The following is a 23,043-nucleotide window of genomic DNA, read 5'->3' as shown; positions in this document are numbered from 1 at the left end:
CCACCCTGATTGATATAGAATGGAATCATAGAATCATAGAATGGTTACAGCACAGAAGGCGGCCATTTGACCCGTCGAGCCCGCGCTGGCTCTCCAAGAGTGTTTCAGCTTGTCCCATTCCCCTGCCCTTTCCCCGTAGCCCTGCAAATTTTGTCCTTTAGGTACTTTCCCTTGCAGGCAGTGCATTCCAGATCATAACCACTCACTGCGTTTTTAAAAAAGAAGTTTTACCTCGTGTTGCTTTTCGTTCTTCTGCCAATCACCTTAAATCTGTGCCCTGTGGTTCTCAATCCTTCTGCCAATGGGAGCAGTTTTTCTCTATCTTCTTTGTCTAAACTGCTCATGATTTTGAACATCTCCATCATATATCCTCTGCTCCAAGGAGAACAACCCCAGCTTCTCCAGTCTATCCATATAACTGAAGTCCCTTATCCCTGGAACTATTCTTGTAGATCTTTTCTGAACCCTCTTTAAGGCCTTCACATCCTTTCTAAAGTCTGGTGCTCAGAATTGGACACAATACTCCAGTTTAGGCCAATTCAGTGTTCTATAAAGGTCCATCATAACTTCCTTGCTTTTGTACTCTGCCTCTTTATAAAGCCCAGGATCCCGTATGCTTTTTAACTGCTTTCTCAACCTGCCTTGGCACCTTCAATGATTTGTGCACGTATACCCCCAGGTCTCTCTGTTCATGCATCCTCTTTAGAATTGTACCCTTTAGTTTATATTGCGTCTCCTCGTTCTTCCTGTCTAAATGTATCACTTCGCACTTTTCTACTTTTTCATCTTTCACGTGTCAGCCCATTCCACTAGCCTGTCTGTCTTGAAGTCTATCGCTATCCTCCTCACTGTTCAGCATACTTCCAAGATTTGTGTCATCTGCATTTTGAACATGTGTCCTGTATGTCTAAGTCATTAATATATATCAAGAAAATCAGTGTCATAAGAACAGGAGTAGGCCATACGGCCTCTCGAGCCTGCTCCGCCGTTCAATAAGATCATGGCTGATCTGATCATGGACTCAGCTCCACTTCCCTGCCAGCTCTCCATATCTCCTTATCCCCTTATTGATTAAGAAACCATCTATTTCTGTCTTAAATTTATTCAATGTTCCAGCATCCACAGCTCTCTGAGGCAGCGAATTCCACAGATTCACAACCCTCAGAAGAAATTTCTCCTCATCTCTGTTTTAAATGGGTGGCCCCTTATTCTAAGATTGTGCCCTATAGTTCTAGTCTCCTCCATCAGTGGAAACATCCTCTCTGCATCCACCTTGTCAAGCCCCCTCATAATCTTATACGTCTTGATAAGATCACCTTTCATTCTTTGAATTCCAATGAGTAGAGGGCCAACCTACTCAACCTTTCCTCATAAGTCAACCCCCTCAACCGAGTGAACCTTCTCTGAACTGCCTCCAAAGCAATTATAACCTTTCGTAAATATAGAAACCAAAACTGAATGCAGTATTCCAGGTGTGGTCTCACCAATACCTTGTATAGCTATAGTAAGGCTTCCTGCTTTTATACTCCATCCCCTTTGCAATAAAGGCCAAGATACCATTGGCCTTCCTGATCACTTGCTGTACCTGCATATCCTTTTGTGTTTCATGCACAAGTACCCCCAGGTTCTGCTGTACTGCAGCACTTTGCAATCTTTCTCCATTTAAATAATACCTTGCTCTTTGATTTTTTTTCTGCCAAAATGAATGACCTCTCACTTTCCAATATTATACTCCACCTGCCAAATTTTTGCCCACTCGCTTAGCCTGTCTATGTCCTTTTGCAGATTTTTTTGTCCTCCTCACTCATTGCTTTTCCTCCCATCTTTGTATCGTCAGCAAACTTGGCTATGTTATACTCGGTCCATTCTTCCAAGTCGTTAATATAGATTGTAAACAGTTGGGGTCCCAGTACTGATCCCTGCAGCACCGCACTAGTTACTGGTTGCTAACCAAAGAATGAACCATTTATCCTGACACTCTGTTTTCTGTTAGTTAGCCAATCCTCTATCCATGCTAATATATTACCCCCAACTCTGAACTTTTATCTTGTGCAGTAACCTTTTACGTGGCACCTTGTCAAATGCCTTCTGGAAGTCCAAATACATCACATCCACTGGTTCCCCTTTATCCACCCTGTTCGTTACAGCCTCAAAGAACTCCAGCAAATTTGTCAAACATGACTTCCCTTTCATAAATCCATGCTGACTCTGCCTGACCAAATTTTGCTTTTCCAAATGACCTGATACTGCTTCTTTAATAATGGACTCCAACATTTTCCCAACTGCAGATGTTAGGCTAACTGGTCTATAGTTTCCTGCTTTATGTCTGCCTCCTTTTTTAAATAGGGGCGTTACATTTCCAGTTTTCCAATCTGCTGGGACCTCCACAGAATCCAGGGAATTTTGGTATATTACAACCAATGCATCCACGATCCCTGCCGCTACTTCTCTTAAGACCCCAGGATGCAAGCCTGCAAGCCATCAGGTCCAGGGGATTTATCTGCCTTTAGTCCCATTATCTTAATGGGTACCACCTCCTTTGTGATTGTGATAAGTTCCTCTCCTCCCCCCCCGCCCACCTTCCCCCCCCCCCCCCCCCCCCAAACATAGCCTCTAGACTATCCATTGATGGACTATTGTTAGTGTCCTCTACGTAAAGACTGATACAAAATATTTGTTCAGAGTTTCTGCCATCTCGATGTTCCCATTACTAATTCCTTTGTCTCATCCTCTAAGGGACCAACATTTACTTTAGCCACCCGTTTCCTTTTTATAGAAACATAGAAAATAGGTGCAGGAGTAGGCCATTTGGCCCTTCGAGCCTGCACCACCATTCAATATGGTCATGGCTGATCATGCAACTTTAGTACCCCATTCCTGCTTTCTCTCCATACTCCCTGATCCCTTTAGCCAAAAGGGCCACATCTAACTCCCTTTTGAATATATCTAACGAACTGGCCTCAACAATTTTCTGTGGTAGAGAATTCCACAGGTTCACAATTCTCTGAGTGAAGAAGTTTCTCCTCATCTCAATCCTAAATGGCTTACCCCTTACCCTTAGACTGTGACCCCTGGTTCTGGATTTCCCCAACGTCGGGAACATTCTTCCTGCATCTAACCTGTCCAATCCCGTCAGAATTTTATGTTTCTGAGATCCCCTCTCATTCATCAAAATTCCAGTAAATATAAGCCTATTCGATCCAGTCTTTCTTCATATGTCAGTCCTGCTATCCCGGGAATCAGTCTGGTGAACCTTCGCTGCACTCCCTCAATAGCAAGAATGTCCTTCCTCAAATTGGGAGACCAAAACTACATAATATTCAAGGTGTGGCCTCACCAAGGCCCTGTACAACTTCAGTAAGACCTCCCTGCATCTATACCCAAATCCTCTCGCTATGAAGGCCAATATGCCATTTTCCGCCTTCACCGCCTGCTATACCTGCATGCCAACTTTCAATGACTGATGTACCATGACACCACCATGACACCCAGGTCTCATTGCACCTCCCCTTTTACTAATCTGTCACCATTCAGATAATCTGCCTTCCTGTTTTTGCCACCAAAGTGAATAACCTCACATTTATCTACATTATACTGCATCTGCCATGCATTTGCCCACTCACCTAACCTGTCCAAGTCACCCTGCAGCCTCTTAGCATCCTCCTCACAGCTCACACTGCCACCCAGCTTAGTGTCATCTGCAAACTTGGAGATATTACATTCAATTCCTTCGTCCAAATCATTAATGTATATTGTATATTGTAAATAGTTGGGGTCCCAGCACTGATCTTACAGTACCTCACTATTCACTGCCTGCCATTCTGAAAAGGACCCGTTTATTCCTTCTCTTTGCTTCCTGTCTGCCAACCAGTTCTCTATCCACGTCAATAGATTACCCCCAATACCATGTGCTTTAATTTTGCACACTAATCTCTTGTGTGGGACCTTGTCAAAAGCCTTTTGAAAGTCCAAGTACACCACATCCACTGTTTCTCCCTTGTCCACTCTACTAGTTATATCCTCAAAATTCTAGAAGATTTGTCAAGCATGATTTCCCTTTCATAAATCCATGCTGACTTGGACCGATCCTGTTACTGCTTTCCAAATATGCTGCTATTACATCTTTAATAATTGATTCCAACATTTTCCCCACTACTGATGTCAGGCTAACTGGTCTATAATTCCCTGTTTTCTCTCTCTCCCTTTTTTTAAAAAGTGGGTTTACATTAGCTACCCTCCAATCCATAGGAATTGATCCAGAGTCTATAGAATGTTGGAAAATGACCACCAATGCATCCACTATTTGTAGGGCCACTTCCTTAAGTACTCTGGGATGCAGACTATCAGTCCCTGAGGATTTATCTGCCTTCAGTCCCATCAATTTCCCTAGCACAATTTCCTGACTAATGAGGATTTCCTTCAGTTCCTCCTACTCGCTAGACCCTCGGTCCCCTAGTATTTCTAGATCAGTGTACATTTAAGGAGATAGTTCACAACTCTCAGGAAAAATATATTCCAGTGAGGAGGAAAGGGTGTAAGAGAAAGGATAGCCATCCGTAGATACCTATAGAAACTTTTGCTATCTGTATTTATATTTTGCACTAGTTTACTTTCATAGTCTTTCTTCCCTTAATCATTTTTTTAGTCATTCTTTGCTGGCTTTTAAAAGCTTCCCAGTCTTCTGTCCTCCCACTAGTTTTGGCCACTTTGTATGCCCTTGTTTTTAATTGGATTCCGTCCTTTATTTCTTTAGTTAGCCACGGATGTCTATCTTGCACCCTTTCCTCCTCACTGGAATATATTTTTCCTGAGTTGTGAAATATCTCCTTAAATGTACACCACTGTTCATCAATCATCCTACCCTTTAATCTATTTTCCCAGTCCACATTACCCAACTCAGCCCTCATACCTTCATAGTCTCCTTTTATTTAAGCTTAGTATGCTGATTAGAGATCCAACTTTCTCACCCTCCATCTGAATTTGAAACTCAATCATGCTATGATCACTCATTCCAAGGGGATCCTTTACGAGGAGAATGTTTATTAATCTTGTCTCATTACACAGCACCAGACCTAAGATAGCCTGCCTCCTGGTTGGTTTTGTTACATACTGCTCAAGGAACCTGTCCCTTACGCACTCTATGAACTCCTCCTCAAGGCTACCCTCACCAATTTGATTTGTCCAATCAATATGGAGGTTAAAATCACCCATGATTATTGCTGTTCCCTTTTTACAAACCCCCACTATTTCCTGGTTTATGCTCTGACCAACAGAATTGCTACTGTTAGGGGGCCTATAGACTACACCCACCAGTGACTTTTTTTCCCCCTTATTGTTCCTTATCTCCACCCAAACTGTTTCAACACCCTTATCGTTTGAACCACTATCGTTTCTTACTATTGCAGTGATTCCATTCTTTATCAATCCTAGTCCTAGTCCTGACACCTGTGGAACACCACCTTAAACCTTCCTTCAGTCTGAAAATTGACAGTTCACCACTACTGTTTCCTGTCACTTAGCCAATTTCATATCTATGCTGCCACTGTCCCTTTTATTCCGTGGGCTTCAAGTTTGTTGGCAAGCCTTTTATGTGGCATTTTATCAAATGCCTTTTGGATGTCAATTGACTCAGCATAGAACTGGGAACTTTGCATACAAAACAACAGTGACTACACTTTTTTATTTAAAAAAAAATGTACTTACACCATGCCCACTTACCTTGGACTGCCGCCTATATCAGGGAAATGGCGCTAACCATTTGTCATTGCTATAGGTGTCTGTTGCAAAGGTGCAGTAAGTGTGACAACTATTTTGGATAGTTCTCACCTAGTTAAAATGTGATTGCCTGTCATTAATTCCTTTCAAGCAGCCCCAAGTGACACAGCCTGCTGAAACTCGAGCTGCATTGATGATAGCTGAGGTACTGATGTAACTCTGCAGAGTTGATAATGACAGACCGTTGCATACTTCAGCCTCGTTCATTTGAATGCGTCTGCTATAAACGGCGGGGACAGCAATTGAAACATTTGGGGCACCCTGAAGACATGAAAGGCACTCTATAAATGCAAGTTTCCTCATTTCCTTCCTTCTGTGAGTTTGTAGCACAAAGGGTGATGCATTTACTCATTAAACCATATGGAGATGTAAAGATTATTTTGTTAGCATGTGTATTTGATATTTTATTTCAAGTTTTAAAGCGATAAACATAAAGTAATACATTTTTGGCACACATTTTACAAGACTGCTACTCCTGACCCCTTTATTTAGAATTGCAGCTTGACAGGTTTCAGCCATATTAACAGATTTTAATACTCACAATTTAATAGGGAACTCATAATGTCCCTTAAAGCAGCTATGCTGGTTAAAAAAATTTTTAAAATCTTACGATTCCAAAGAAAGTACTCATTTACAAAGTCAAACGCTTTGTGCTCTTGTTACTCCTAGATTTAAATTGCAGGAGTTTTGTAAATAGTGGTGTGGGTTCATACTAAAATTATATTTCCATTAGAACTGCGTGTTACTATGTTTTGAAAAATTGGATTGAAGGTCAAGGATGGCAGTGCAGGCATCACCAAGTTTGAAACAAAAATTAAAATATATATCGGGAAGCATTTCTGACTCTGGAGGGGGTGGGGGGAAAGAGAAAGAACAGATGACGTGATGCTGAGCTTGAGTTTTGAAAGGTTGAGAGAGAAAAGTAAGAAGGTTCACGCGTTTGAGAACCTGAGGAAGAATGTATGTGTCGGAGATGGCAATGGGTTTTGATTTCAAATGTGTAAAATGTAGAAGAGAGAGAGAATATGTAGCGCTGTATATTTGGAGCTTTGGAAGAAACAATTCAGAAAGCTCAGAGGAGCACGAAGAATAGAGTTTTAAACATTTTCCATTTACTCAAAAGCTCACTTTACCAACCAGGCCATCTGGTTACCCTAATTTGGGGTCTTTTTGCTTTTCAGTCTGGAATCTTTTGATCAAGGGTCCATTGTACACTAAAGAGTGTGTCAGGAGGTTACTGATGAAGCGAACTCCAGTTCTAACACCAGACAGACCTAGGAGGACTACTTGTGGAATAAGAAGCATTTTTATTTCCATATTTAGAGAGCCTATTTGTTCAACTGAGGAAAGATACAGAGGTCGACGTAGAGAAGATGGTTCCACCTGAATTTATAGAACAGAACCTAGCCATGCAGCCCAAACATTTTCGCGATTCTTCGAGGAAAGAAGATTTTCCTGAATTCCTTATTGGTTTTGTTAGTGACTATTTTATATTTATGGCCCCTAGTTGTGGACTTCCCCACATGTGGAACCATCTTCTCTACATCTACCTCTGCATCTTCTCAATTGAACAAATAGGTTCTCTAAATATGGAAATAAAAATGCTACTTAATTGACAGTGACACTTTTAAAAAGGTAGTCACTACAATTTCTGAACTAAATACTGTAAAACTGAAATACTCCACCTTCTGCTAAACAAATATACTCTCCAACAATGTTTCCTTTAACATTCTTTGTGAGCACGGCCCCTTAAAGGGGCTGCGTGGCCCATTCAAAATACTGTGCATATGTGGTTTTTCTCATTTTTAAAAAGCTGATGAGCGGACTGCATGGGAGCTGCAGAGCGCTGTGCAGCCACGCAGTTTAAAGGGAGCATTGCTGTCCAAATATTAAAGTACTAGTTGATCTCTTGTGGCATTGTAAATGGAAAGTAAGATGATGACAACAACTTGCATTTATATAGCGCCTTTAACATTGACCAAGTGTAGTCTTCAGATGAAGCCAGGTTAGAGGGCAGGGAATAATTGGACAGTGGTGCATAGATGTAATTCAATCCCCATTTTAAAGTCATACATTCTGCACTTAATTTTATATAACACTTTGATTTGTCAATCGTGGCTAAGTGTTGTTGCTCTTTCTCTTGAGTCAAAAAAATATGGATTCAAGCTCCACTCCAGAGACTTGAGTACATAATCCAGGCTGATGCTGCACTGCAATACTGAGGGAGTGCTGCACTGCCAGAGGTCTTCGAGGCCCCTCTGCCTTCTCAGGTGGACGTAAAATATCCCATGATACTATTCAAAGAAGAGCTGCAAAGTTCCTCTGGTGTCCATGCCGCCAACACCACTAAGAATAGATTATTTAGTCATTTATCTTGTTGCTGTTTGTGGGATTTGTTGTGTGCACATGAGCTGCCACATATGCCTACATTACAACAGTGACTGCACTTTAAAAAAAAAAAGTACTCCATTCTCTTTGGGGAGTCCCAAGGTCATGAAATTTAATGCAAGTTCTGTTTTTAATCAATATTTATAGTTAAATAAGAAACCCTAGGACAATTTGGGAATTAGAGAAGTCAAATTGGTTGGAGTAGAGAAAGGTGCTACACTGTTGGTACTAGAAGAAGCTGTAATTACAGCATGACAAGTTTACATTATAAATGCAGTTGTCATTGTAAATGTGGACAGAGGAACTTTATAATGGGGTAGGTTGAAAAATGTGATACGAGGGAGCAAGGTTTCATAGATGGGAAGTTAATTCAGATGTAAAATTTTTAATGGATTATTTTGTTTAACAGAATTGCACTCAATTGTAAGAAGAATTTAAGAAATAGTCACACTGCAAATGAATGATTAACATGCCATATGACAAATTTTTCATCATCCTATACTGTCTTAAGTTCAAACTTGCATGGAATGAGTGGGCAATGAAAGGAACAGATGTTTGACCATATTGTTCTGTATTTGGCTTTCATGGGCTGCTAAGAGAAAAACTTTGCACATGAAAGCTAAATATAGTAGCATGTCTCTAATCCAATCTCTCTCCTGCACAGTAATCTGAAAGGGGAATGTTAGCTTTGAACATTTAATAAATTTAGCAAGCTGTAAGGGCTCTGTAGTAGAGACTTTCATCACATCAGTCTGGGCTGGATTGGAACCTCGGGATGAAAGGTCAGTGTTCAATCATTGGATTGTCCAGTCATTGGCAAGACATCACTTTTACATAAGTCTCCAAGAAGCATCAGCGGTCTGTGTAGTTCGTTTTAGTGGCAGAGAGGCCACTGAAAAGTGTAGATCTATGTGAGACTGGTATGCTAACAGACCACCTGATATATATCCTATTGGGGAGGGGGGGAGATGCTTAGTACCATATGTTACATAATTTTCTTCATGCACATTAAGAAGATAGAGCCTGCATTTATATAGTGTCTCATGTCTTAAGGCATCCTCAAGATGCTTTACAACCAATGGATTACTTATGAAATACAGTCACTGTTTTGCAGGTAAATGCAGTTAGTTTGTACAATGCAATGTCCTACAAACAGCAAATAAATGAATGAGCAGATACTCTACTTTTGGTAATGTTTGTTGAACGAGGATTATTGACCAGGGCACCAGAACTCTCATCTCTTTAATTAGGGCCATGGAATCTTTTATGCAGATCTTTCAAGTTGTGTACAATAGTCAAATTAATAATAAAATCAGAAAATGCTGGAAATACTCAGCAGATCAGGCAGCATCTGTGGAGAGAGAAACAGAAGTAACGTTTCAGGTCGATGACGAATGGTCATCAACCTGAAACGTTAACTGTTTCTCTCTCCACAGATGCTGCCTGACCTGAGTATTTCCAGTATTTTCAGTTTTTATTTCAGATTTCCAGCATCTGCAGTATTTTGCTTTTGTATTAGTCAAATTAATAAGTATGCTAATAAGTTCCCATTTGCTCTCTTTACAGAGTTAGGTGGAACACAGAACAACAATGTAAATACTGGAAAACCTCCAAATTATGTAAGCAACATTAGTGGAAGGGTATCGGGTGAATTTTTTTTTCTCTCCTTATCTTAACATGCGCATCCTAGATTTAAGTTGGAGTTTACTATTCATATGTAAGGTTTCTAAGATGGCTTGTTAGCTTGCATCTGAACCATGTTACATAACCTACACCAAAATATATTTGCCCAGATATTGAGGTCTGTGGCAAACTAATGGTGCTCGCTGTTCATTACATTTACAGCTGCCCACTCTTTTTTTTTAAGTGGGCTTTTGTGTGACAACTTGCGATAATTCGAGATCCATTTCAGTGCAGTGCCCTCTAGGGGATCTGGAACCTGTGTGAACAGGGTGTGCAATAGCATGTCTCTTCGACCAATAAGGTTGAAGAATCCTTACTGAGGCACAGTGCTGAAACCAGGAAGTGCAAGTTAGAATATTTAATTCAACGTAAAATCATGTACAGAAAGCGAATTCGAGGGGAAGAAAGATGGGATTGAGAGAGAGTTAAGAGGCAGAAAAGTTTAAAAAAAAATTTAATTTTAAATATTTAAAAAAAAATCTCCAATAATAAAATATCTGAAGGAATGAGAATCCACACTTGTAAAAGTAAATTTTCAGAGCCAGACAGGTTGCTTAATAGTAATTAAGACATCACTTTTTATTAATTCACTTGCACTTGAATGAACAAACCCTAACTTTTTTTCTGCTGTGTTTCACTCCCTTCATGTGTTTTAATGCTGAATCTTTTGGCAAGGTACCAGTGTAGCAAAGCTCATGGTGGTGCAGGCAAATCGGAAAGCAACTTCCTGATTTCTGCATGTGTGGGCGCTGGAAGTTGCTGTCCGATATACACTTTAATAACGTTGAACTCTTCTTCCCGCAAAATCCGGGCCAATGACACAAACCCAAACTAATGAGCACAGGGTTGCTGCACACTACTGAGTGACATGATTAACTTATAAATGGCAGAGTTAGCAAACAATAACAACTTGTATTTATATAGTGCCATTAACGTAGTAAAATGTTCCAAGGCGCTTCACAGGAGTATTGTAAGACAAAAAATTTGATACTGAGCCACATGGAGAAATTGGGGCAGGAAAGAGGTAGGTTTTAAGGAGTGTCTTAAAGGAGGATAGAGGGGTGGAGAGTTTTAGGCAGGGAATTCCAGAGCTTAGGGCCTAGGCAGCAGAAGGAATGGCCACAAATGGTTGAGCGATTATCATCAGGGATCCTCGAGGGCAGAATTAGAGGAGCGCACATATCTTTTTTTTGGGGGGGGGGGGGGAAACTGGAGGAGATTACAGTGATAGGAGTATTGAGGCCATGAAGGGATTTGAAAACAAGGATGAGAATTTTGAAATTGAGGCTGTAATGTATGTACCTGGTGAGTATGCTCATAGGTTTGTAGAGCTGTTGCATTATGAGTGGCTTAGCCAGTCACATGTTCACAAGACTCCATAAAATCCCAGTCAGTTGAGTCCAGGTCATCCACGATGAGTTATGCAGTTATGAGCCTAGTGGATTAATTAATGTGTAGTGTAATTGTTAAACCTTTGTTAATAGAAACATAAAAAATAGTTGCAGGAGTAGGCCATTTGGCCCTTCGAGCCTGCACCACCATTCAATAAGATCATGGCTGATCATTCACCTCAGTACCCCTTTCCTGCTTTCTCTCCATATCCCTTGATCCCTTTAGCCATAAGGGCCATATCTAACTCCCTCTTGAATATATCCAATTAACTGTCATCAACAACTCTCTGCGGTAGAGAATTCCACAGGTTAAGAACTCTGAGTGAAGTTTCTCCTCATTTCAGTCCTAAATGGCTTACCCCTTATCCTTCGAGTGTGTCCCCTGGTTCTGGACTTTCCCAACATCGGGAACATTCTTCCAGCATCTAACCTGTCCAGTCCGTCAGAATTTTATGTTTCTATGAGATCCCCTCTCATCCTTCTAAACTCCAGTGAATACTGGTCCAGTCGATCCAGTCTCTCTTCATATGTCAGTCCTGCCATCCCAGGAATCAGTCTAGTGACCCTTCGCTGCACTCCCTCAAGCAAGAACGTCCTTCCTCAGATTAGGAGACCAAACTGAACACACTCTTCCAGGTGAGGCCTCACCAAGGCCCTGTATAACTGCAATAAGACCTCCCTGCTCCTATACTCCAATCCCCTAGCTATGAAAGCCAACATACCATTTGCTGCCTTCACCGCCTGCTTTACCTGCATGCCAACTTTCAATAACTGATGTACCATGACACCCCGGTCTCGTTGCACCTCCCCTTTTTCTAATTTGACGCCAGATAATCTGCCTTCATGTTTTTGCCACCAAAGTGGATAACCTCACATTTATCCACATTATACTGCATCTGCCATGCATTTGCCCACTCACTGAACCTGTCCAAGTCACCCTGCAGCCTCTTAGTGTCCTCCTCACAGTTCACACCACCACCCAGCTTAGTGACATCGCAAACTTGGAGATATTGCATTCAATTCCTTTGTCCAAATCATTAATGTATATTGTAAACAGCTGGGGTCCCAGCACTGAGCCCTGCGGCACTCCATTAGTCACTGCCTGCCATTCTGAAAAGGACCCGTTTATCCCGATTCTCTGCTTCCTGTCTGCCAACCAGTTCTCTATCCACGTCAGTACATTACCCCCAATACCATGTGCTTTAATTTTGCACACTAATCTCTCGTGTGGAACCTTGTCAAAAGCCTTTTGAAAGTCCAAATACACCATATCCACTGGTTCTCCCTTGTTATAAGAACAGAAGAATTCGGAACAGGAGTAGTCCATCTCGCCCCTCGAGCCTGTTCCGCCATTTAACAAGATCATGGCTGATCTGGCCATGGACTCAGCTCCACTTACCCACCCGCTCCCCGTAACCCTTAATTCCCTTATTGGTTAAAAATCTATCTATCTGTGACTTGAATACATTCAATGAGCTAGCCTCAACTGCTTCCTTGGGCAGAGAATTCCACAGATTCACAACCCTCTTGGAGAAGAAATTCCTTCTCAACTTGGTTTTAAATTGGCTCCCCCATATTTTGAGGCTGTGCCCCCTAGTTCTAGTCTCCACAACCAGTGGAAACAACCTCTCTGCCTCTATCTTGTTTATCCCTTTCATTATTTTAAATGTTTCTATAAGATCACCCCTCATCCTTCTGAACTCCAACGAGTAAAGACCCAGTCTACTCAATCTATCATCATAAGGTAACCTTCTCATCTCCGGAATCAGCATAGTGAATCGTCTCTGTACCCCCTCCAAAGCTAGTATATCCTTCCTTAAGTAAGGTGACCAAAACTGCACGCAGTACTCCAGGTGCGGCCTCACCAATACCCTGTACAGTTGCAGAAGGACCTCCCTGCTTTTGTACTCCATCCCTCTCGCAATGAAGGCCAACATTCCATTCGCCTTCCTGATTACCTGCTGCACCTGCAAACTAACTTTTTGGGATTCATGCACAAGGACCCCCAGGTCCCTCTGCACCACAGCATGTTGTAATTTCTCCCCATTCAAATAATATGGATGACCTCACACTTTCCGACATTGTATTCCATCTGCCAAACCTTAGCCTATTCGCTTAACCTATCTAAATTTCTTTGCAGCCTCTCTGTGTCCTCTACACAACCCGCTTTCCCACTAATCTTTGTGTCATCTGCAAATTTTGTTACACTACACTCTGTCCCCTCTTCCAGGTCATCTATGTATATTGTAAACAGTTGTGGTCCCTGCACCGATCCCTGTGGCACACCACTAACCACCGATTTCCAACCCAAAAAGGACCCATTTATCCCGACTCTCTGCTTTCTGTTAGCCAGCCAATTCTCTATCCATGCTAATACATTTCCTCTGACTCCGCATACCTTTATCTTCTGCAGTAACCTTTTGTGTGGCACCTTATCGAATGCCTTTTGAAAATCTAAATACACCTCATCCATCGGTACACCTCTATCCACCATGCTCGTTATATCCTCAAAGAATTCCAGTAGATTAGTTAAACATGATTTCCCCTTCATGAATCCATGTTGCGTCTGCTTGATTGCACTATTCCTATCTAGATGTCCCGCTATTTCTTCCTTAATGATCGTTTCAAGCATTTTCCCCACTACAGATGTTAAACTAACCGGCCTATAGTTACCTGCCTTTTGTCTGCCCCCATTTTTAAACAGAGGCATTACATTAGCTGCTTTCCAATCCGCTGGTACCTCCCCAGAGTCCAGAGAATTTTGGTAGATTATAACGAATGCATAACTTCCACCATCTCTTTTAATACCCTGGGATGCATTTCATCAGGACCAGGGGACTTGTCTACCTTGAGTCCCATTAGCCTGTCCAGCACTACCCCCCTAGTGATAGTGATTGTCTCCAGGTCCTCCCTTCCCACATTCCTGTGACCAGCAATTTTTGGCATGATTTCTGTGTCTTCCACTGTGAAGACCGAAGCAAAATAATTGTTTAAGGTCTCAGCCATTTCTACATTTCCCATTATTAAATCCCCCTTCTCATCTTCTAAGGGACCAACATTTACTTTAGTCACTCTTTTCCGTTTTATATATCTGTGTAAAAGCTTTTACTATCCGTTTTTATGTTTTGCGCAAGTGTACCTTCGTAATCCATCTTTCCTTTCTTTATTGCTTTCTTAGTCATTCTTTGCCGTCGTTTAAAATTTTCCCAATCTTCTATTTTCCCAATCTTCTATTTTCACACTAACCTTGGCCACCTTATACGCATTGGTTTTTAATTTGATACTCTCCTTTATTTCCTTGGTTATCCATGGCTGGTTATCCCTTCTCTTACTGCCGTTTTTCACTGGAATATATTTTTGTTGAGCACTATGAAAGAGCTCCTTAAAAGTCCTCCACTGTTCCTCAATTGTGCCACCATTTAGTCTGTGTTTCCTGTATACTTTAGCCAACTCTGCCCTCATCCCACTGTAGTCCCCTTTGTTTAAGCATAGTACGCTCGTTTGAGACACTACTTCCTCACCCTCAATCTGTATTACAAATTCAACCACACTGTGATCACTCATTCCGAGAGGATCTTTTACTAGGAGATCGTTTATTATTCCTGTCTCATTACACAGGACCAGATCTAAGATAGCTGCTTCCTTGTAGGTTCTGTAACGTACTGTTCTAAGAAACAATCCCGTATGCATTCTATGAATTCCTCCTCCAGGCTACCCCTCGCGATTTGATTTGACCAATCGATATGTAGGTTAAAATCCCCCATGATTACTGCCGTTCCTTTTTCACATGCCTCCATTATTCCCTTAACTCCCCACCGTGAAGTTATTATTTGGGGGCCTATATACTACACCCACCAGTGACTTTTTTCCCCTTACTATCTCTAATCTCCACCCACAATGATTCAACATTTTGTTCATTAGAGCCAATATCGTCTCTCACAACTGCCCTGATATCATCCTTTATTAACAGAGCAACCCCACCTCCTTTCCCTTCTTGTCTATCTTTCCGAATCGTCAGATACCCCTGTATGTTTAATTCCCAGTCTTGGCCACCCTGCAACCACGTTTCTGTAATGGCCACCAAATCATACCCATTTGTAATGGTTTGTGCCGTCAACTCATTTACTTTATTTCGAATGCTGCGTGTGTTTAGGTATTGTTTTAATACCACTTTTTAAACCATGATTTTTAGTTTTGACCCCTCCTGCAGCCCCTTTATATTCAGTGGCCCTTTTTGTTTTTTGCCTTGGGTTTCTCTGCCCTCCACTTTTACTCATCTCTTTTCTGTCTTTTGCTTTTGTCTCCTTTTTGTTTCCCTCTGTCTCCCTGTATTGGTTCCCATCCCCCTGCCATATTAGTTTAACTCCTCCCCAACAGCACTAGCAAACACTCCCCCTCGGACATTGGTTCCGGTCTTGCCCAGGTGCAGACCGTCCGGTTTGTACTGGTCCCTCATCCCCCAGAACCGGTTCCCATGCCCCAGGAATTTGAATCCCTCCCTGCTGCACCACTGCTCAAGCCACGTATTCATCTGAGCTATCCTGCGATTCCTACTCTGACTAGCACGTGGTACTGGTAGCAATCCTGTTAACTCTACTAGTTACATGCTCAAAATTCTAGATTTGTCAAGCATGATTTCCCTTTCATAAATCCAAGTAGTTCTTAATAGCAATATGTTGCTATGAATTCTTAAGCAAATACATTACAAAATGGTGACAAAAATGGGACTTCATGAAGACATTTTGGTGGAATTTCCTTTTGAGAAGGCAAGTGCAAGTGGAGTACAGCAAGAAGATATACCGGCAGCGTGGTTCCCAAATGAGATTCTGACAGTACCATTTGATTTTTGAGTCGTGAACAATGATGAACTGACAAGAGTTTGTGGAAAGCCATTTAGAGTCATGGAAAAGCAATTCAAGATTGAGAGTGATTAATGGCTATTAAGCAAAGCCCAGAAGGCAATGTGAATATGTGGATACAATGAGCTATGTCAGTAATTTGGGAGCTTGTCAAAAGAATCTGGAATAGTTTGGATCCTACAGTGAAAGATTGCAAATGTTTTTTTAAGCTAATAACATCAATGAAGTCTCAGCAGATGTAGCAGATTCGCAATTAAGCAATCAAGCAGTTCAGGAGAAGATGAAAGCTAGTCTGTCAGTCATGATTGGAGCAGAGTTATTGTATCTTAGTGAATTTGTTGACCCCAAGAAATGTTAAGGATGCTTCATTCTCAGACATACTACAGATATTGGGAGAATCATTTTGATCCACAACCTTTAGAAATAGTGGAGAGCTATATATTTGTAATGAGAAATCAAAGGCCTGATGAAACCATCAGTGAACACATTGTTGCCATAAGAAAATTATCTCTACACTGCAATTTTGGAACATTCCCAGATTGGGCTCTTCGAAATAAATTTGTATGTGGACTAACGGATGAACGCGTCCGGTCAAAATCGTTAGCTATGGATGTTCTCTTTTGAGAAAGCTTGCAAGATAGCCACCTCCATGGAGATGGCAGAAAAATATTAATGAATTTCGCCCATTACTGGCAGAAGTAGCAGTTCACAGCTGTAGAAACAGAGGGTGAGCCCAAGTCGGAGGGAGAGTGATTCTTCTTGGTTTCAGAAATGTCATGGGTGTAATGGCAACCATACCGCACAAGTGTTGGTTCAAGTGGGCAAGATGCTACCAATGCCAAGTCAGGGGACACATTGCAGCCGCATGTAAATCCTAGGACAAGCCCAACGATAATCAAAGACTTCACTGGGTGGAAACCAATCAGAACAGTGTAGGTTTTGATGTGTATGCAGTGACAGGCAAGGCAATACACTCGTCAGGATTTCAGAATGTTCGTACTGATAATCGATGGATTAATATGACCATAAATACAGCGGCTGATTGTTCAATAATGAGTTAGGATGTGTATTAGAAGAATTTCAGGGGCATACCACTAAAGGCGAGCTCAGCGAAGCTGAAAGCATATTCAGGGGAAAAACTGCAGACGCTTGGACAATGGAGTGTTTAGTACAATACCAGGGGCAGCAAGCAAGATTACCTATTATAGTGAAATACGTCAATCGGCCGACACTTATGGGCATGGATTGGTTAAGAGTGCTTCGGTTGGATTGGTAATGTCTGTCGTACAGAAATGGTTAAGTCTTGGCTATATACTCTGCTGGAGAAATATGCTAACATGTTTGAGGACTCATACGAGGGCATCAAGGGATACAATGCATGCATGTATTCAGATTAGGTTGGATGTCAAACCTATTTTTTGTAGATCAAGGCTGGCACCTTATACATTAAAATCATAGGTTAAGCAAGAGCTTGATAAGTTGGAGAAAAATGGAGTTTTCGTGAAAACTGATAGGAGCAACTGGGCCACCCCATTAGTCGTAGTTTCGAAGGCAGACAAAACGGCATGGCTCTGGGGACTATAAAATTACCCTGAATTGAGCAGTTGATGATGATCAGTACACTTTACCGACATCACAGGATTTCAGTTGAAATCAACGAGAAAACGCAAACCAACTGGACAGAATATTGATAACTGGGAATATCAAGAGTCTCTGAAGAAAGCTAATGTGAGACTGATGCAAGGGTTTTAAGGGAACTCGGACACAGGAATCTTGGGGCTCCTGAGTCAAAAAGGAATATAGAAAACGAGCATAGCCAGCCAATTGCAAAGAAATGGAGCTCGGAGCAGGAGGAAACTAAAAACTTACAACAAGATACTCCGGCTCAGCAGTCGAATTTGTAAAATTGTAATCATGATGAGTAATCTTTTTGAAATATTGTATAAATACGTAGGTTTTTAAAAAAAAAAAAGGGGAAGCAGTGTAATGTATGCACCGGTGAGTATGCACACAGGTTTGCAGAGCTGTTGCATTGAGTGGCTTAGCCAGTCACGTGATGCTTACAAGACTTAATAAAACGCCAGTCAGTTGAGTCGAGGTCATCCACGATGAGGTGTGCAGTTATGAGCCTAGTAGATGAACTGGTAATGTGTAGTGTGATAAACCAACTAATTCTCAAAAGCAATGTGAATTCGTAAGCAAAGTACACATGAAGCCAATACATTAGAGACGTTGCTTAATCGGGAACCAATGTAGGTCAGTGAGCACAGGGGTGATCGGTGAACGGAACTTGGTGCGAGTTAGGACACAGACAGCCGTGTTTTGGATGACTTTCAGTTTACGTAGGGTAGAATGCGGGAGGCCAGCTAGGAGTGCATTGGAATAGTAAAGTCTAGAGGTAACAAAGGTGTGAATGAGCTGAGGCAATGGCAAAGACGGGCGATGTTCGAGGTGGTCTTAGTTATGCCACGGATATGTGGTCGGAAGCTCATTTCAGGGTCAAATATGACACTAAGCTTGCGAAAACGTGGTTCAGCCTCACAGATGTTAGGGAGAGGGATGGAGTCAGTGCCTAGGGAACAGAGTTTGTGGCGGGGAATGAAAACAACAATGCTTGGTATTCACTATTTAATTGGAGAAACTTTCTGCTCATCCAGAATTGGATGTCGGACATGCAGTCTGACAATTTAGAGACTGTGGAAGGATTGTGAGAAGTGGTGGTGAGGTAGAGCTGGGTGTCATCCGATTACATGTGGAAACTGACGCTGTGTTTTTGGGGCAGCATGTAAATGAAAACTTGGAAGCGGCCAAGGATAGATCCTTGGGGGACACCAGGGGTAACGATGCGGGAGCAGAAAGAGAAACCATTGCAGTGGTTCCCTTGCTACGATTAGATAGATAAGGATGGAACTAGGCGAGTGCAGTCCCACCCTTCTGGACGATGGTAGAGAGGTGTTGGAGAAGGATTGAGTGGTCATCCATGTCAAAGACTGCCGACAGGTCAAGCAGGACAAGGAGGGACAGTTTACCTCAAAGTTGAAGTTAAAAAGCAAAGAAGTAATGTCATACTTTTATAAATCTACTGGTTAGGATTTGGCTGGAGTATTGCGTCCAATTCTGGGCACCACATTTTAGGAAGGATGGCTTGGCCATGGAGAGGATGCAGAGGTGATTTACTAGATGGTATCTGGGTGAGGCACAGTGGTTAACACACAATCAGTTATGAAGAGGGACTTCAGTTATGAGGAGAGGCTAGAGAACCCAAGATTATTTTCATTTTAGAGCAGAGATTTAATAGGTGTTCAAAACTATGGGTTTTGATAGAATAGATGGGGAGAAACCAATTCCACTGGCAGGAGGGTCTGTAACCACAAATAGATTTAAGATAATTGGTAAAAGAACCAGTAGGTAGATGAAGAGAATTTATCTTTAAGCATTGAGTTATAATCTGGAATGCACTGTCTGAAAGAGTGGTGGAAGCAGATTGAATAATAACTTTCAAAAGGAAATTGGATATATATTGAAAAGGAAAAATTTGCAGGGCTATGGAGAAGGAGCAGGTCAGTGGGACTAATTGGATAGTTCTTTCAAAGAGCCGACACAGGTACACTGTGCTGAATGGCCTCCTCCTGTGGTGTAAGAGTATGTATTAATTAAATTATAAAATCAATCATATTGAGGAATACATAAACTACTTGGGGATATTATTAACCAAGAGTTTAATCAGCATAAGAGCAAATATAGTTTTATCACTATCTCTGCTTTTGCTAGATTTCGCTGCATCACCGGTTCAATGATCAGATTTAAGGGAAACCTTGAAGGTTATACTTACAATTTGTAAGTAATGTATCACTATCTGTTTTTAGCTTTAAATATTGTGATTATTCCACCGTGATATAACCAGAGGCATACAACCTTTTTTCATTCCTCGGGTCAGTTGTGGTAGCATTGGTCCTACCTTAATCTGAGATGTGCCATGTGTTATATATGTAAACTTGTATTTATTCTCTACAGCCATCAAAGGGTTCATCCCCTGGAGTCCCAAGGATTCCATAATCCCTTGGGTGCACAAGTATTTAAGGAGGCTTCACAGGTTGGAGAGGCACTCTGGAGACCTGCAATAAAAGACTAAGGTCACACTTTACTTTGAGCTCAGTGTTCAGTCTCACTCTTTCTCCATACACAACAACTGCCGACGAGATACAGTTAGTGAACCCAAAGATGCAGAGAACAGTGGGCATCCTGGAGAAATTTTCGGAGGGAGATGATTGGGAAACTTCTGTGGAGTGACTCAACCAATACTTTGTGGCCAATGAGCTAGATGGGGAAGAGAGCGCTGCCAAATGTAGAGTGATCCTTCTCACCGTCTATGGGGCACCAACGTATGGCCTCGAAGAATCTGTTCACTCCAGCGAAACCCACGGAGAAATCATACGAGAGCATTTGAACTCAAAGGAAAGTGTTCTGATGGCGAGGTACTGGTTCTACACCTACAAAAGGTCTGAAGGCCAGGAAGTGGCGCGTTATGTTGCCGAGCTAAGATGCCTTGCAGGACATTGTGAATTTGGAGCACATGCTCAGACTTTTTCGTACTTGGCATTGGCCACGAAACCATACTTCGCAAACTTTTGACTGTAGAGACCTTGAGTAAGGCCATAGCGATAGCCCAGGCGTTCATTGCCACCAGTGACAATACGAAGCAAATCTCTCAGCACACAAGTGCTGCTACAAGTACTGTGAACAAAGTGATGTTGTTTTCGAATCATAACGTACAGGGCAGGTCACATGCAGCTACATGTCCGCAGATGTCTGAGTCCACCATCAAGGGTGATGAATGCAAGGCCATTAACACTTTGTTGGCGCTGCGGGGGTGATCATCGTTTCCATTCATGCCAATTCAAAGAGTACATTTGCAAGGGCTGTGGAACAATGGGACACCTCCAACGTATGTGCAGGCGAGCTGCAAATCCTGTTAAACCTGCAAAAGACCATGTTGCAGAGGAGGACCGATCCACGGAGGATCACGACAAACCAAAGCCTCAGATTGAGGAGGCAGAGGTACATGGGGTGCACACACACCTCGAATTGTCCCCCGATAATGCTAAATGTTAAACTAAGTGGACTCCCGGTGTCAATGGAGCTGGACACTGGCACGAGCCAGTCCATCTTGGGCAAAAAGACGTTTGAAAGGTTGTGGTGCAACAAGGCCTCAAGGCCAGTCTTGACTCCAGTCTGCACGAAACTAAGAATTTGCACGAAAGAACTGATTCTTGTAATCGGCAATGCTACCGTAAAGGCAGATCAAAACCTGGACAATCCAGGACCCCTTATTGGCCCGAAGTTTCGACATGATTTGCTCCTGATTTTTTGGAGCAACTGGTGTAGAACGAAGTATCTTAGAAATTGGAATTCTAGCCATTTAGTTTGCTCCAGTTCTAGTCAGTTAGAACAGTTTCACTTTGTAACAGAATTTTTTTTTCAAAAGGGGTGTGTCCGGCCACTTACGCCTGTTTTCAAAGTTTCGTCAGTGAAAACTTACTCCAAACTAACTTTGAATGGAGTAAGTGAAGATTTTTGTACGCTCGAAAAAACCTTGTCTACTTTAGAAAATCAGGCATAGGTTACAAATCAAGCGTAGGAAATGGGGGGGGGTGTTTAAAGGGAAGTTTACAAACATTAAACACTTCAGTTTTACAAATAAAGAGCCATCATCAATAAATGATAAATACATCAATAAATCAACCAATAAATCAATCAAAAAAAATTAATAAGAAATAATTTTTTTTTTAAATCAATAAATAAAGCATTTTCTAATTACTGCAGCACCGGGAGCCCTCCAACAGCGTGCTGGGATGTCCCCCCCAGTGTGTCTCTGTCAGTGTCTCTATCTCTCTGTCTGTCTGTGTGTGTCTCATTCTCTGTCTGTCAGTGTCTGTGTTTCTGACAGCGAAGAGAGGGGGAGGGATGGGGGAGAAGGGGAGAAGGGAGGGGGGGGGGGAAGGAGAAGGGGGAGGGGAGGCTGAATGGGCCGGGCCCAGCACCAGATTTACAGGTAGGTGGCGTTGGGTCGGGGGGGAGGGAGGGAGGTTGGTTCGGGGAGAGGGAGGGAGGGAGAAGGAGGAGGAGGTCAGGTCGGATCCAGTCCGGGGGTGGGGGCGTCGGGGACCGGGGGGTGTGGAAGCGGGAGTCTGGTCGGTGTCTGGGTCGGGTCCGGTCCAGGAGCGGGGGTCGTGTCCGGTCCAGGGGAGGGGGGCGAGGGGGGGGTGTGGAAGCGGGAGTCGGGTCGGTGTCTGGGTCGAGTCCGGTCCGGGGGCGGGGGCGGGGAGAACGGGTGTCGGGTCCAGTCCAGAACGGGGGGCGGGAGTCGAGTGGGGTCGGGAGGAAGTAGGAGCTGGCTGTTGGAGGCGCCGAGCTGCAAACGACCTGCAGGGAACTGCAGAATCTGGAAGTATTTTTTAGGCGCACTTTGTGGCGCGAAAAACGGCCCCTCGGTGCAGCGCAGCAGGAGCTGTCGGGGGTGGAGCCAGGTCCCTGCGCTGAAAACAGTGCCGGGACCTCTGCACATGCGCGCTACAGTGGGCGCCTAAAACTGTGTGGCAGGGGACTGAAGCACGCAGCCCCTAGCCCTGGCCGAATGGCCTCACTGGGGCTGCGTGAATAATCCTCCCACAGCCAGCTCCTGCTTCTTCCCGACTCGACTCGACTCGACTTGACTGCCGCTTCCTGCCCCCCGCCACCGGACCCGACCCGACTCGACTCCCCGCCCACCCGCCTCCGGACCAGACCCGACATCGACCCCCCCAGACTGGACCCGACCCCGACCCCCGCTTCCCCGCCCCGACCTCCCTCTCCCTCCCTCCTCCCCCCGACCCGAACCGAACCGACCCGACCTCCCCCTTCCCTCCCTCCCCCCGACCCGAACCGAACCGACCTCCCCCTCCCCTCCC

At 43.0% G+C, this 23,043-nt stretch overlaps 1 protein-coding gene across 3 annotated transcripts in view; it reads left to right on the top strand.

The window, feature by feature from the left end:
• bend5 (BEN domain containing 5) overlaps window positions 1-23,043 on the top strand; it is a 77,510-nt gene that overhangs the window by 12,372 nt on the left and 42,095 nt on the right. The window lies entirely within an intron of this gene.

This window comes from Pristiophorus japonicus, chromosome 1, assembly GCF_044704955.1.
Source record: "Pristiophorus japonicus isolate sPriJap1 chromosome 1, sPriJap1.hap1, whole genome shotgun sequence".
Classification (NCBI taxonomy): domain Eukaryota; kingdom Metazoa; phylum Chordata; class Chondrichthyes; family Pristiophoridae; genus Pristiophorus; species Pristiophorus japonicus.
The sequence above is the reverse complement of the archived record's forward strand: the minus strand, read 5'-3'. Positions and strand labels throughout refer to the sequence as shown.